The sequence below is a fragment of the Sus scrofa genome, chromosome 1 (genome assembly GCF_054392235.1).
Source record: "Sus scrofa isolate SSC_HxYL_T2T_F1_AM1 chromosome 1, Sscrofa_HxYL_maternal_Yorkshire_Landrace_v2.0, whole genome shotgun sequence".
Taxonomy (NCBI): domain Eukaryota; kingdom Metazoa; phylum Chordata; class Mammalia; order Artiodactyla; family Suidae; genus Sus; species Sus scrofa.
Genome location: NC_139383.1, coordinates 29244074 through 29260249, shown reverse-complemented (window position 1 = coordinate 29260249; position 16176 = coordinate 29244074). Strand labels below are relative to the sequence as shown.

At 39.8% G+C, this 16176-nt stretch overlaps 1 protein-coding gene across 1 annotated transcript in view; it reads right to left on the bottom strand.

The window, feature by feature from the left end:
• Positions 1-16176, bottom strand: part of LOC146405999 (uncharacterized) — a 244878-nt gene that overhangs the window by 110750 nt on the left and 117952 nt on the right. The gene's annotated exons all lie outside the window — the stretch shown is intronic.

Sequence of the window (16176 nt, the reverse complement as noted above, 5' to 3'; positions counted from 1 at the left end):
CAGGACTGGGGGAAAGGAGACACCATTCTTAAAAGGCGCACACAGACTTTCACGTGCACTGAGTCCCAGGGCAAAGCGAGGTCTCCATAGGAATCTGGGTCAAACCTGACTGCAGTTCTTGGAGGACATCCTGAGAAAACAGGGGTGAATGTGGCTTGTTGTGAGGGAAGGACATTGAAAGCAAAGCTCTCGGGAATATTCAGCAGCTGCCTTTCTCTGGAGGTGGACATTTTGGGAAAATCTGGCCCCACCCATCAGTCAGCACTGAGAAACCCCAGGGCAAACAACAATCCAGGTGGGATCACAGCCCCACCCCTCAGTAAACAGGCTACCTAAAGACCCCTCAGGCACACAGCTGCCTTTAATCCCATCCAGAGACTAAGCCCCACCCACCAGAGGGATTAGAATCAGCTCCACCTACCAGTGGGCAGACATCAGCCCCTCCCATCAGGAAGCCTACAGCAAGCCCCCATACCCGACTTCAGCCACAAGGGGGGCAGACACCAGAAGTAAGAGAGGCTGCAACTCTATTATCTGTAAAAAGTCACCACACCAAAAACCTGTAAAAAGGAAAAGACAGAGAACTCAGATGAGGGAGAAAAGAAGAATCCCAGAAAAACAGCTAAGTGATCAGGAGATTCTCAGCCTCCAGGAAAAAGACTTTAGATTGTCAATGCTGAAGATGATGCAAGACATTGGAAATAAACTGCAGGCAAAGATGGATAACTTACAGGAAACACTGAGCAAAGAGATACAAGATATAAAACTTAAACAAGAAGAGATGCAAAATACAATAACTGAAATAAAAAACTCACTAGAAGCAGCTAACAGCAGAATACAGGAGGCAGAAGAACAAATAAGCGAGGTGGAAGACAGATTAGTGGAAATTACGGATGCAGAACGGAAAAGAGAAAAAAGATTGAAAACAACTGAAGTGAGTCTCAAGGAACTCTGGGACAATGTTAAACGCACCAACATTCGTATCATAGGGGTGCCAGAAGGAGAAGAGAGAAAGAAGGAGACAGAAAAAATATTCCAAGAGATCATAGCCAAAAACTTCCCTCACATGGGAAAGGAACCACTCACTCAAATCCAGGAAGCACAACGAGTACCATATAAAATAAACCCAAGGAGGAATACACCAAGACACATATTAATCAAACTAACCAAAATTAAAGACAAAGAGAAAATCTTGAAAGAAGCTAGGGAAAAGAAACAAGTAACATACAAGGGAACCCCAATAAGGTTATCAGCAGATTTTTCAGCAGAAACTCTGCAGGCCAGAAGGGAGTGGCATGATATACTTAATGTGATGAAAGGAAAAACCCTCCAACCAAGATTACTCTACCCAACAAGGCTCTCATTCAGATTTGAAAGAGAAATCAAAACCTTCACAGATAAGCAAAAGTTGAGAGAATTCAGCAATACTAAACCAGCCTTACAACAAATACTAAAGGATCTTCTCTAGGCAGAAAAGACAAGACAGCAACAAAAATTCCACAAATGACAAGGCTCACCATATAGAGTAAAGGTATATATACAGTAAAGATACAAAATCATCCATGCACAATTATACCACCAAAATCAGAAATCATGAGAAGATGTGGGTACAAATGCAGGACACTGGAGATGAACTTGCAATTAAGAGAACAACAACTTAAAACAATCTCATATACATATAGACCCTTATATCAAAACTTCAGAGTAACTGCAAAACAAAAATAAAATTGATACACAAACAAGGAATCTCTGGAGAAGAAATATCTCTCATAGTAAATAAGTGCATAATCTACCATAAAGGGGGTCATTTGACATCATTCTTGGAATGCTGAAGTCTTCTTACATCTGATTCTGATTTCCTATCAAAGAATTTATGATAATTATAATTAAATAATTCAACTGTACAATTAAATAATACAGTTCTACAATTGTATTATTAATAACCATTTCCATGGTACAATGTAAGATCTATAATATCTTATCACATCACCTAGAATGGTGTAATGCCTATATTTAAGAATCAATAAGATGTAACAAACTGTGAGGACATATTTATATAATTATACTGTTTTTTAACCAATTTATGCATTTTATATTTTACTTATTTTCAGAGGGTATATTATTTTTGTTATTCTTACCAGTTAAGTTATTCTTTTTATTAGGCTATATAAAATATTTAATGGTATATAAGGCTTTCTTTATAAATTTTAGTTGCATAATATAACAATTTTAATATAATGCTAATTTTTAAAGAAAAATTGAAATGTAATAGATAATACTAAATAGTAAGGATGAAAGCCATACAAAATGGGATAAAGTATAGAATAAATTTCCTATTTGTCTCAGCATATTTTCCATTCCACTTCTCCAGAGGGAGTCACTTAATTTGTTTCTTAAGATATTATGATATAATAATCTGTGTGAATGTAATTGTGTTTAAATGTATGTATTTTATTATGTAAAAAATGAAAATAAAATTTCCGAATTAAAAAAAAAGAAAGTAGTAATTAAAAAAAAAAAAAGTTTGGTCCACTGACACCATAAATAAATAAATAAATAAAAACATACAATAATGTTCTAAAACACAGGTGTCTTCATCAGCACCATTTCAAGCCTACGATGATCATTTTGGCTACATCAGCAATGGCAGCAAATATCATTTACAGACAAAAAAAAAAAAGCCTGAGGCCTAAACATGTTCAATGTCTTCTCCAAACCTGAACAGCCAGTTAGAGGCAGAAGTTGCCTTTGCTCTCAGGCCTGGTGACCCAGTGACATGGCTCTGGGCCACCCTGTAGCTCTGTCACCTACTCAAGCCCTATTTTCCTCGGTTCCCCTTTGGGTTGGGGCCACTTTGACTTTCACTTATTTAATCAGCTTTTACTTCTCAATCCCTTTGAGGAAACTAGAGACAATCACTATTTCTCCTGTATTGTTTTATTATATTTCTAATCCCCTTACAAGAATTTGGTCGGTTATAAGAAGTTGGCAAGTTACAATGAAATAAAGCCCAGATGGATCCTATGAAACACATATACTTCAAGTTATTTGTTCTTCTACAAATAATAAAGGCTTAACAGTATACACTGGTTTAAAGAACTTAAAGTCATGCCAAACTGAGACATTGTCTCTGCCAATTCCTTTGGAAATTTCTATTCGAAAATAGGAAGAACATAGAGCCTCTCCTTACTCATGGTGCAGGGGCATTTCTGGGGATAGGTTTGTGACTCAGTGGTGGCCTGATTTACATTTCCATCTGAAGGCGTCAAGGAGCATTCAATAAAAGACAGCATAAACCACTTTATTTCAGCCAAGTGGGTGAGTGAGGAAATAGTTGAATTTCATCAAATTGCTAGTTGGTTGTTTGGTTTGTTTGTTTGTTTTTTTTTTTTTTTTTTTTCACTGAATTCAACCATCTATGGCTTCTGCCTCTCTAAATCTGTTCTTGTGCATAGTCATAGCCATTTTTAGGAATCAAATCCATTTTTCAGCTTGAGGCTCTTGATTCCTGATTCATCACAGTCCACATATCCTGGCAGGCGTTCACTTACACATACAGGCCATGCTGCAAATGTTGCTTAGTAAATTAGATGTCTGGAGTGCCAAATTCATTTTCCCCATACAAATCGTGTCACAGATGGCAGTTGGTTATCCAGTCCAGACAGCAAATGACTACGTATACACCATTCAGGTGAATGATGATACTGAAGAGCCTTAGAGATGCTAAGCCTGCTTAGAGACACTAAAGGTATGCTCTTCTAAGAGCCTGGTGTGAAGGCTCTTTCACTCCCTGGGCCATCACTCTGGGGCACCAGAGGGAGCTTTAAAGATGGAGCTAGGCAGTTCCTCTGGGGTTCTGAACCAGGCAGTGCACAGTGGCAGCTTGTCCAGAGGGCCCAGACTCCCACAGCAGCGATGCTCACACCAGAGTGTGGCAGGAAGAGGGTGATGGAGGCAGAGATACTTCAACGCATGGCTGTTCATTCAAGCAGCTGCTCATCACACTAATGACTGCAAGGGAGCTACCACCTCAATTCAGGTCAGGATCCTGTTCCCGAGGAGGAGGAGGAGGGGATGCTTGATATTCACAGGCAACCAGCAGTCTCTGAGCCCACACATGTCATTCCAACTAATCACAAACAGATTAACTCAACTCTTGATGTTATTCAGAGGGAAACTAAAATCCTGAAAAAGAAAAGTTAACATAAACTTTCGCTCCTGGAAGCATATAGCTTCAAGAATAAAGAAACATCAACATCTGGTGAACTTCCAAAGCATTACAGAGGTTTCCTTTTAATAGCAGTCAGAATGCCAACCAGGATGTATACATTTTCGCCATCTCTTGCACAGGACCTCCACTTCCACTTTTCACTGACCTGTTTAAGATTCCATTTTTCCTCTACTCTGATTATTAAAAACAAATGAAAAGAACTAGGCTATGCCCAACTTGCAAGTGTTTTCCACTGGAAAACTCTCCATGTTCTCTCAGGAAGCCAAAAGCAAACCAGATCTGACAGCTGACCTTGAGAGAATTGTTTCCCTTCTTTTGAGGTGGGAGAGAGGAGGGGGAGGATGACTTAGGATAAAATGGGAGCATTTAATTTTAAATTTTCCCAGGGTATTCTCTATGGCCGAGGTTTCACTATTAGTCTCTTCTACCACTGCTGGGAGGAGAGGGAGTCAAGAATAATGGGTTTCTGGCTTGGGTGCTCGGGCGGATAGAGGAGTAAATGAAAATGAGTTCAATATTAGACATATTTAGTTCATTGTACCTATGGGATATGCACATAGTTAAGCAAAATGAAATGAATGCCCCGCACTCCAAAGATAACATCTAGCAGGAGTTACTTTGAAAGTCATAGAATGTCAAAGTTAAAGTCTGGGGCATCTGTGGGATTATCCAGGAAAAGAGAAAAAGGGACAGAGGACAGAGCTGAGGGGACACTATTGTTTAGAGCAGTGCTTCTCAAACTTGAAGTGCAAGGGGGTCACATGGGGGTCCTGTCAGAAGGCAGATTCTGGGAGTTCCCGTCGTGGCTCAGTGATTAATGAATCCGACTAAGAACCATGAGGTTGCGGGTTGGATCCCTGGCCTTGCTCAGTGGGTTAAGGATCCAGCATTGCCTTGAGCTGTAGGTCGCAGATGAGGCTCGGATCCTGCATTGCTGTGACTGTGGTGTAGGCTGGCAGCTACAGCTCTGATTAGACCCCTAGTCTGGGAACCTCCATCTGCCACAGAAGCAGCCCTAGAAAAGGCAAAAAGACAAAAAAAAAAAAAAGGCAGATTTTGACTCAGGAGGTCTGGGATGCAACCTGAATTCTGCATTTCTAATTAGAACTCCTAAGAGTTGTTGCTGCTGCTTGACCTCAGATCACACGGAGATTTGGAAGGGTTTTGTGGATGGTAAACACAAAAGAACGTATACACACACACAAAAAATGGACCTGAAGGAGAATTAGAAGGGGAAGGGAAAAAACCTCAAGGACTTGGACTGTGGAAGCTGAAGGAAGAGAGAGTTTCAATAAGGATGTGCTCTTACGCTGCAGAGATCAAGATGAAAGAGAATAGGGTGGGTGGGTGGGTATTTGGCAATGGAGAGGCCCTGTAATGACCTTGGTAAAGCAACTTAAAAACCCAAAGACAGACGTCAGTGGGCTGAAGAATTAAGGAAGTGTATAGATAGTGACCATGATCTTTATATGCCTTGGAGAAGCAAAAATACCAGCAGTGGTCTGAGCATCACCTTGGAGATTCCTGAAGGAGCAGTGACTGTTCCGTTGGTGAGGTACCATGTGGTGCTTTGTGATGGTCACTATTAAGGGCCTCTGTCCTTTGATCAAGCAGGTTTAAAGGTAGCAAATTGTTTGTCTGTCATGAGGACTTCCCACGTTTCTAGGTGGAGGCATAAAACATAAGAATTACAACAGATCTATTCAGGTGGAGCCTGTGGGTCATACTCATAAAATTCAAACTAACTGGGAGTTCCCTTTATGGCTCAGCAGTTAAAGCACCCAACTAGGATCCATGAGGAGGCGGGTTCGATCCCTGGCCTTGTTCAGTGGGTTAAGGATCAGGCATTGCTGTGAGCTGTGGTGTAGGCTGGCAGCTACAGCTCTGATTCAACCCCTAGCCTAGGAACTTCCATCACATGCCATGAGTGCAGCCTTAAAGACCAAAAAAAAAAAAAAATTCTATCTAAACTATACATGTGAAAAATGGAGGAAATGTGAAAATGACAACAGTCACATTGTTATCGTGGGGCTGCCAAGTAACTTCCAAAATTTTCTCAACTAAAAGAAAATAATCCATCCATGAATTTTCTTCATTTTTAAAATAATTAACAAGTATTTTGGATATATAATAAAAATCACATGCACAAAAAAACCCCTAAGACCCTTACTTGCTTCTTGGTTTCTTGATACAACACACAGGACAAAATTTCCTCTCCTTTCCCAAATACCCTTGGGAGGAATACGATACAAATCACATCCTGTGATGATATATATGGGCTCATTTATTTCAGATAGTATTAGTTCCTTCCTATGCCTAGTCATTGCCAAGAAAATAAAGTTAAAGATTCTATTTGTAAAAGAATGAGTGTTATTTGATAAATATAGATAGCTCACATTACAATTTATTCTTGGAGTCCTTCCCTTCCTCATCCATTCATTAATGCATAATGCATTTCTGATTTTTTTCTCACTCAAAAGCCATATTTGGAAATCAATTAATGAACTGAACAAATCTGCAAAATTGTTTTTAAGGGCATAAGAAAAACCCTTTGGGTACCATTAACACCAGAACTTTTTCTATTCCAACACAATGGCACAAATGTTTCTTTCTGTATTATATCTGGAGGTAGATTATTTAAGCAGTTTTCTTAGTAACTGGCAAATGGTCCTCGTGAATTCGTTTATTTAATAAAGGGCAGCTCAATGAAGGCCACTGCATATTGCTGTCTACTTTGTTCTGTTAAAACCAAAAGCTTGAAGAGAAATAGAGTTCATGAGAGTCTAAAAATCTTCAAGAAATTAAGTCTAGCTGGCTCAGAGTGCCTTCTACAGCGAAGCGAGAGAAACACACAGCAGGGCTGTCTGTGGCATGTGAAAAACAGTTAACATGTGTCCCAGCTACAGATGCGTCATCATTTCATAAAGTACAACTAAACACATGAAAAGGTCAAAACAGAAAATTTCTGCTTTTATATGGCTCTGACCTAAATTTATGCCTGGAAAACTGCATAGAAGATATTTTACTTCTCACTTTCTATAATGTATAGAAAATCGCTATCAGTGAAAATTGAAAGGGGAAAAAAAGGGGGGGATTACAAAGCAGAGCAATAAATTAGCTGTGAAAGAGTGAATGTGTCTCACCTTACCCTTTCCCAAAACAAGCAACATCACTTCTTGAATCCTTGTCAGGTGCCGAGTGGGAAATCAGGTAATATCAGCTTTTATCATTGCAAGGAATCACAAACTTCAATCCATCCTGCCTCCCTTTCCCTTCCTTTCACTCGGCTTGGAAGCTGGTCCCTCTCACACGCTCTCTCTTCTCCGGTTCCAGACGGCCCTGTGGCAGGGTCTTAGGTTATTCTTCTCCCAACTTCCTTGCTCTTTCACAAAGCTTATAGTCAAAACCCCTCTTTCTCTGTCACGTGCTTTACCATACATGACAGTTCCCGGCATCTTTTTTATGTCCCTGCTTATCCCTGTATAAGAGGGGAGCGTCAAACTACATATAAGGAGTGTATCCCAGTGAGTTTCAGACGTATGTTGCACGTCTGTGAACTGGTAAGAAGGTCTGCCTACCGTCTATGCACCTGAGCACCTGAGAAGCCTCCTGCTCTAAGAGAGGAGTGACGTATGCCAATGATTTAGGTGTTCAGGGGGCGAGAGAGTTTAGCTCTAACACGGTGATTACGTGCAGCCCAACTCCCTATAGGCCTGTCTGAAGTCCGGTGTATGGTAGCACTCAAAATAAGAAATGAAAATTCTCCTTTTCCAAGCATTCTGTTGGGGCACAAACAGCCGTGATTTTGTGTCGATCCAACAGAGAGTGACAGTCAGAAAGGCGAAAGGTCGTCTTGACACATCTGTCACAACAGAACACCACCCCCTGCAGCACCTAGGATCTCCAGGGGTTGAGCAAAGGTAGATCCCTATAAAAGACAGCTCCTGCCATACCCAGTTTAATGGCCATTGGTGAGTATAGAGACACCCAGGAAGAAGATATTGGAGTGGAAAGAGGAGAAAAGTCAAGGAGGCCTCATGGAAACTGAATACAACCTATACAGTTCCCCTTGGGGACTCCCAGCAATAGCTGAGAAGGTGGAGTCTACTTCACAGAGGTCTAAAGTCAAGGGAAGAAAAGCCAGTAACACAGGTTTTCCTTCTCATAGGATTGATTTTCACCCTGTGTAATTCATATATTTTGGAACCAAAATTCTCTTGGTTACTGAAAGTAGAAATAAATTTCATTATACTTGGATTTTAATTAAGGCAAAGTTGCAGTTCCAGAAAATTTTTTGTGTGCTGGTTTCTATACACAGAAAACTAAAAGGGGACAGTGGCAAAATTATCGGAAGAAAATATTATTTCAAGTGATAAGCACAGATCAATTTTTTTAAATGGAAGTTCGTTTCACTTTAGAGAAATACGCTCAAGTTGAGTTTGTGTCTCAATGGTTATAAATCTATGTTATTTATCTGATCAATATCTACTGGATCTTCCTGACTGAAATTCTCATCAGCACCCAAAAGTTCATAGTGTTTTCAGCATGGAACTTTCCATGAAGATTTAGAGCCCTTTGCCTTTGAATATGCATGATCTCAATCCCATCTGAAATGAGGAAGTGTGGCAACATAAATACTATATATGCAATTCTGATCTCTGCAGAAACAATAATCTGTTTTATTTTGTCTTGAAAATACTAATATTTTACTAAAATATGCCAATTTATTTGTTAGAAGAAAATATAGATTCATCACTGAGGAAAAAAATCTGAAAAAAAACTGTACCCCTATTTGCCACAGAGCCACATAGATATGGCAAAGAACACAGGTACCAGTAAATCTTAAAGACTATTTTCACTGGACCCCCTTATGTTTACAAACAAGAAATGGGCTTTTGGGGACCCAGTGGCAAATCCAGTACAAGAATGTTATCCTCTTAAGGCTGAGCCTGGTGCTTTTCCCACACTGCCAAAAAACTGAGTCAGTCCCTGGGTTCCTCCAACATCAGTTTCTAGAATGAGGCTGTACATGTTTTTTCCTGAGCTCAGAGAAGAAACCAGGTACCCATCTCTGTTTCACTCTCCTGCCTCATTATAAGCATTGCCTTAAGGCACATTCTCTTCTTAGCTATGGAGTTGACATTAGGGACAATTCTCTTCAAAAATTTAGGAAAGTGAAGCAAATACGAGGGCCTATGATGAGAAGCGGGCATTCACTCTTTCCCATCGTTCCCGTCCACATTTGAGGTTTTATGTCAAACACTTCTTAAGACGAAGGATATTTGACTCACGAAACCTGGAAGAATACTGAGCAGCATTTGGACATTGTGACCTCCTGCCATATTCCATTCTGTTCACAGTAATTGACTAAAGCTGACACCTATCATTGAATAAAGAATTGTATGTAGGTTTCTGACCTCTTCCTCCACTTGGATAAATGGACCTATTCAAATGCACTCCAATATACGAGTGCATGGGTAAGCAAATATCTAGACAGCCCTAAAGATATGTATTAAGTAGGAAAGGGTTTCAATACATTAACAGTGAGGAGTAAAGAGCGATCATTATACTTGCTGCCAAATTTCTAGGAAATTGACTAAGCACCTGATTCCATAACCATTAGCTGTGAAGAAGGAAAATGGAGCAGCAAAACATAAAGCTGCATATAACATGATAGCCATGAAAGAAGAGCCAAAGAGAAGACTAGCGATGAATTACAGCAAGCCTGTCTCACTGTATCTGGTTGAGTAAGTGCTGGAATGGGAAATCCCATATCAAGTTCCATGTTCCACTGGGTTGTGTCACATAGAGTGCCAGGAGCACTTACAGACTTAAGAAAATTTCCACTGGCTTTCTTTTCATTCCACAACGGAAGGGAAAGAAGATACTGTCAGAAAGTGCCTGGGCAGCTCTGAGTTTGTGTGAGGATATAAGAGGTTCATTAGGCTATTTATTACTGTGTGAACCTCCCACCAAGAACAATTTCACAGGTGGTATTCCTAAAACCAAGCAAGCACTGAGGCTGGCTGACATTCCAAGCTCACTCCTCATTCAAGTAGCTACTACAACCTTCAGCATTGTCTGCAGACCACAGTTAGATTTTGTAATACCCAGAGATTACCAAGCTATTTGCACAACTTCTAATTTTCAACATTTTTCCACTTCCCTCCCCAAATTTAAATAGGTCATTGCTATTTTTATTCCTCCTCGAGTTTATTTGGTTCTGAAAACTGGTGCTTAAAATCATTTCCTCATTAATGGGAAAGAAAATTAAAAAAAAAAAAGAAGGGACTCTCAGATGAATATTTCATAGTCAGATTCCATCCAGTAGAGTTATAAGAGGTCCACAAGGCAGGGCACTTTTAAGCATCATTTGAAGGATCCAGAGATGCATGATTTATGTCTGTGATCTATGAATCACAGCCATGCCCTGGCAGAGACATCAAGATGACACTTTTAGTGGGGTGTTCCAGGAAAGCCCTGAACAAATAGGAGAAGGACTATCTGTCTGAAGTTCACAGCTGAGAGAGTAATGGAAGGGACATTCAGAGGTCAGACAAAGGAGGTGACCAGGGAAATTCAGTGGATTATATAGGTCCTCACTGTTAGAGCCTCCCCATCCATCACCTCTTTACCTTTGGTTTTTGGCCACTTATCTAACACAGCCTGGCTTGTCAACAGCTAGTGGAGGTTACCCCAAGGACACACAGAGACACTGATGCGTGGAAGTCATGGCAGCAGCAAACCCAGGTTAGGTTTCAGTCAAGCCATTTAAGTCTCAATGGAAAGATTTTTTTTTCCCCTTCTGCTCAATAACACATTCATACCAACTGAACAGGAAGCAGACAAGTTCAGTACAAGTTCAGCTTCCACCCCACCTCTTCCCTGTGCCTGGGTTTAAGACAGGCTGCAGGACCTAAACTTAGTTTCACATTACACCCACACATACTTTGGCTCCATTGTAAAGGGAGGTCAGCAGACAGCCTATAAAACATGAAACACAAATCAGAGTTCTTATGGATGCATTTCCAGGAGATATAATCACTGGCACATTCTACCTCTCGGGATTGTAATCTTTGGCTCACCTCCCCTGCCTGCTCCAGATGGCCTGTGGGTGGGGAGTGCAGGACCAGGCCCTTCTAGATCACATCCTTCATGCGCATCACGCTCTCAATGACAAAGAGTCTGAGGTGACAGCACGACAGCAAAAGCAGATGGGAGTCATAGTTTTAGTCATTTCCCATATTTCTCCATTTTTTTTCACAAGCCAAGAAGACTGCTGATGGTATTTGACAGCAGATGTCAGTGACCCGCAGGGATGACAGTCCAGCAGTAGTGATGGAGCAGGGGTGAGCCAGGCCAGCTGGACTTGACGAATGTCAGATTAGAGCAATAGTCAAGTCACACACATGGTAAATAGACATGGCATTCAAGTATAAGGAAGGCTGTAGATATGTATGTATATGTGATGAGACCACACCAGCATTCCAGGGGATCTTAACACAGAAAATGATTTCTATGGCCAAGTATAGTTGAGAAAAACTGCATTAAACAAAGACTGATTTCTTAGTGCAGGATTTCTCAGAGACTTTAGGATGATATTGTGTATGAACAGATCTTCAAGAAGCAATTTTCCCGTCAAATTCTTCTTTTAATGAGAGTTTATTAACATTTCATGGGACAGGTACTCCATTTGATAAATGCTGGGCTGGATAATTACTATACTGCATAGTTTCTATTCAATGTGAGGCTTTAAGAAAATAATTATTGACATTTCTCTCCAATTCATTATTTTAGGTTCTACTATTTAAGCGGCTAATGGTAGTGCTAAGAAACAAAATAGGTGACATTAGAAAAACTGATCTAAAAAATGGGAAATGATACAAAGCAACTAAACTTTGAGCTGATAAAGGACCAATAAACCATCATCCTAAATACCCAGTGCTTCCAAAGATAGAAAATAATTTCTGGAAAATACTGAACATGGTTGAGTAAAGATTTGTGATGTAAAAAAACCTGGGGAAAGAGTTCCCTGGTGGCTCAGGATGTTAAGGATCCGGTGTCGTCACTGTTCTGGTTCAGGCAAAAAGGAAAAAAAAAAAAAAAAATCTGGGGAAAAACAGCCAAAGAGATGAATTTATACGTAGCTTCAGAAAAATTACATTGTTGATAAAACGGTATAAATGACAATGTGATTGTTATACTATTCGCATTAATAACTACTCGTTAGCTCAAGTATCAAGATGCTCACTTCCTTTAAAAGCCACTGATGTCTCATTTCAAATACCAGTAGATACAGTATTTGGGCTTATTTTTTTAATATGGGAAACAGACTACCCTCAAGATTAAAAAAAGAAGACTGTGAACATGCTGTGTAATGTACTTTAGAAAACCTGAAATTCTACAAAAGGAAATATGAATAAAAAAACAAACTTTGGAGTTCCCATCGTGGCTCAGTGGCTAACGAATCCGACTAGGAACCATGAGGTTGCGGGTTCGATCCCTGCCCTTGCTCAGTGGGTTAACGGTCCAGCGTTGCTGTGAGCTGTGGTGTAGGTTGCAGAGGCGGCTCGGATCCCGCGTTGCTGTGGCTCTGGCGTAGGCTGGTGGCTACAGCTCTGATTCAACCCCTAGCCTGGGAACCTCCATATGCCACAGGAGCGGCCCAAGAAATAGCAAAAAAAAAAAAACAAAAAAAACAAACTTTAAATGATATTAAATTGTTCTCTTGCAAAGAAATGGAAAATCTTTTAATCCTCTTAGCAAAGAAATACTTTCAGAAGTGTAGACTTAAATTCTTCTTTTTTTTTTTTTTTGTCTTTTCTAGGGCCGCTCCCAAGGCATATGGAGGTTCCCAGGCTAGGGGTCCAATCGGAGCTGTAGCCATCGGCCTACGCCAGAGCCACAGCAGAGTGGGACCCGAGCCGCATCTGCAGCCTAAACCACAGCTCACAGCAACGCCAGATCCTTAGCCCACAGAGTAAGGCCAGGGATCGAACCCGCAACCTCATGGTTCCTAGTCAGATTCGTTAACCACTGAGCCACGACGGGAACTCCCTTAAATATTTTTTAGAAGGGTTTTGCTATGTGTATTGCAAACTGAGATAGATAAGCCTTTATGTAAGCATTATTACCTTAAATATGTATGTAAATTGTTAAATTTTGATTGGGCAAATTTGCTTCATCTCCGAAACATAAATATGCTTGTATATTTAGTTACAAGAATAATGATGTGAGATTGGGTTGTGGACAGTGAAAAAGAATGTCTGGCTGTGGATTTTTGCTATTGTTATCAAAAGCCAATTCCTAGGAATTTTGTTCTTGTTCCATGATATCTTAAAATATGAGAATTTGACTAGCTCTCTTAAACCCATACACAGACATGTATGTATGTTTATATATATGTATATATGTATGTGTACCCCAAAGTACCCTGAATTATCAACCATTTATGTTTGTGAAAATATCAAAGTGAAGAAAACACTAAAAACTACATAGACTATTTTCCCTTACCTGATATGCACCTTAAGAAAAATTTAATAACTTTGTACCCAGTGTGGAGCTAATCATGAGACTCCTGTTTCCTCTCAATAAAACACTAGCATTATTTTTTTAAGTAGAATTAGCACGAACTTGTGGACTTTTTTAATTGTCTCATTAATAAAGCCACCATGTGGAGAGGTCAAACATACATCACAACCACACTCAGGAACTGCAATTTTAAAATTTGATCAGGTTAAATGTTCTCTATTTGCTGCAGATAAAGAATGGCATTAACAAGTAAAACTGTCACATCTTTTCAGCGTGCTTCCCTATTTTTCAGTATTTATTATACAAATGCCTTGTGTCACATTATGGATTATATTGCAGATATTCATCATTACTGGATATGATGCTGAAAATGGGGCTTTATTTTCTTCTTCTACATTGGCTCAGAAAGGGCAGTCAGAGACATGTGAATGGATCTGAGTGCAATAATGAATCATGGAACAAAGGACTATCCTTAATATTTAACAGAGCTAGATCAGGTTCCATCTGCTTAATTACCAGCCATCACTTTTTTTTTTTTTTGTTCTCACAACTTTGACATGACACAGAGCAGTCACTGGAATGTTTTTGTTATTTTAGAAAAATGTCTTCAACAGTGGTAAGAATGCCTTGGAATGTGGCTTAAAGAGATGCCCTCTAGGATAAAGCATTTGACCTTTTAGAAAGAGCAAGTTTTTCTTTCTCATATGTTTGGAAAAAAACTGAGTGCACTGCAACACCAACTTTATTGTACTTTCTGTTCAGTCGTAGAAAATTTTGAGCAAATGCAGGCAAATGTACACAAATGCATTAAGCTCAACATACTGTTCTGTCCCAAAGCCATAATAAGAGTAGTTGTCATTCACCTAAGGCAATTTAGACCAAATTGTCCAAACATACACAGAAAACCCAATTCCTATCTTATCTCAGGGTTCTGATGTATTTGTGATAAAGCAAGGAATCTGCTTTTAAAATTTTTTCTGGTATTTATCATACATGATATGAAGACAAAAAATGTAAAAAAGAAAGAAGTTTTTCAAAGACCAGAATCAAAAACTTCATTTTGATATTGCCTCTAAGAAAGAGCCAGGGTAATTTTTCTGTTAAGTCTGATCACATTGCTTTCCTGAGTGAAGCTATTTGATCAATTCTCACTTCTCTCATCTAACCAAACTCCCAGGTAATTTCTGGCTGTATGATCCCTTGAGTTAATTGTCCAGCTATACTGCCCATCCGACTCCTTCCTGGAGTAAAGCATGACTAGGTTCATGACCTTGGGAGATTATTTCACCCTTCCATGCTTGAGTTTCCTCATCTGTAAAATGAAGATGCTAATAAAACCTTCTTCATGGTGTTGTTGGGAGGATGAAATATCGATAAAGCATGAATGATGCTTAACACTAGGCCAGGCATATAGGAAAAAAACACCATAAATATTTGTCATTTTAAGAGTGCTTGTCACACACAGCTGACTGCCAGTAAGTCTTGTTTCACATGGAGGTTTCCATCTAGGCAATCATCTTACTCTTCTTTCTCCTCATTTCCTTTGCTGTGAAATGACAGAATTGAAACCAGCCATCTTTAAGGTCTTTCAGCTGTAAAATAGGTTGTAAAATGTGCCCAGGGAACTAGACATTTGTAAAAACCCAGAATGAAAGGCAGCAGGGCTGGAGAGGATGTCAAGGATGGCATTGGCAGATATAAGAAACAGAGAAGGAGTGTGTTCCAAAAACACTTTCCAAAAGAGCAGTTGAAGGGGATTGAGGGCAGGAAAGATGATTAAACAAGCAAAATGCCTTGCATTTTTACTTGTCAACTGTCAACACTTTCAGCAACCAGAGAGGAGATACCCCCATGATGACTTTAGACTTTGTGTATTGGTAATGCCAATTCTATGCAGACAATATAGGCAGACAATAGAACAGCTGGTCTCTAGTCACACCGTGGAAGTAGCTGAAAGGACTCTCTTGTAGGATTTACAAAACAACTGTCTACTTAAGCTGAGTCATTTAGGATTCCATTTGGCTGCATGGAACAGGAACCAACTAGAGTGGCTTAAACAAACAGAAGGCTATAGATCCCATTTTACAAGGATGCTAAAGGTAGACAGTCCAGGGCTAAGACCATTGTTCAGGGAACCAAGCTCCTTCTGTACCATGCTTTGTCATCCTTAATATGTGACCTTTGTATTTATGATCACAGGACAGGACACTTTAAACCTATCTTCAGGTTCAAAGTTCTCATTCCAGGCAAGAAGAGGGGGAAAGGGCAAAGGACAAAAGACACATACCAGCTGAGATTTTCCCCCATTTATAATAAAAAGTAGAGTTTTATTTCCTGGTAGTAGACTTTCTTAACATTTCATTGGCCAAAAGTGGGTCACCTGGGCATATTGCCACTCCAAAAAAAAACATGGA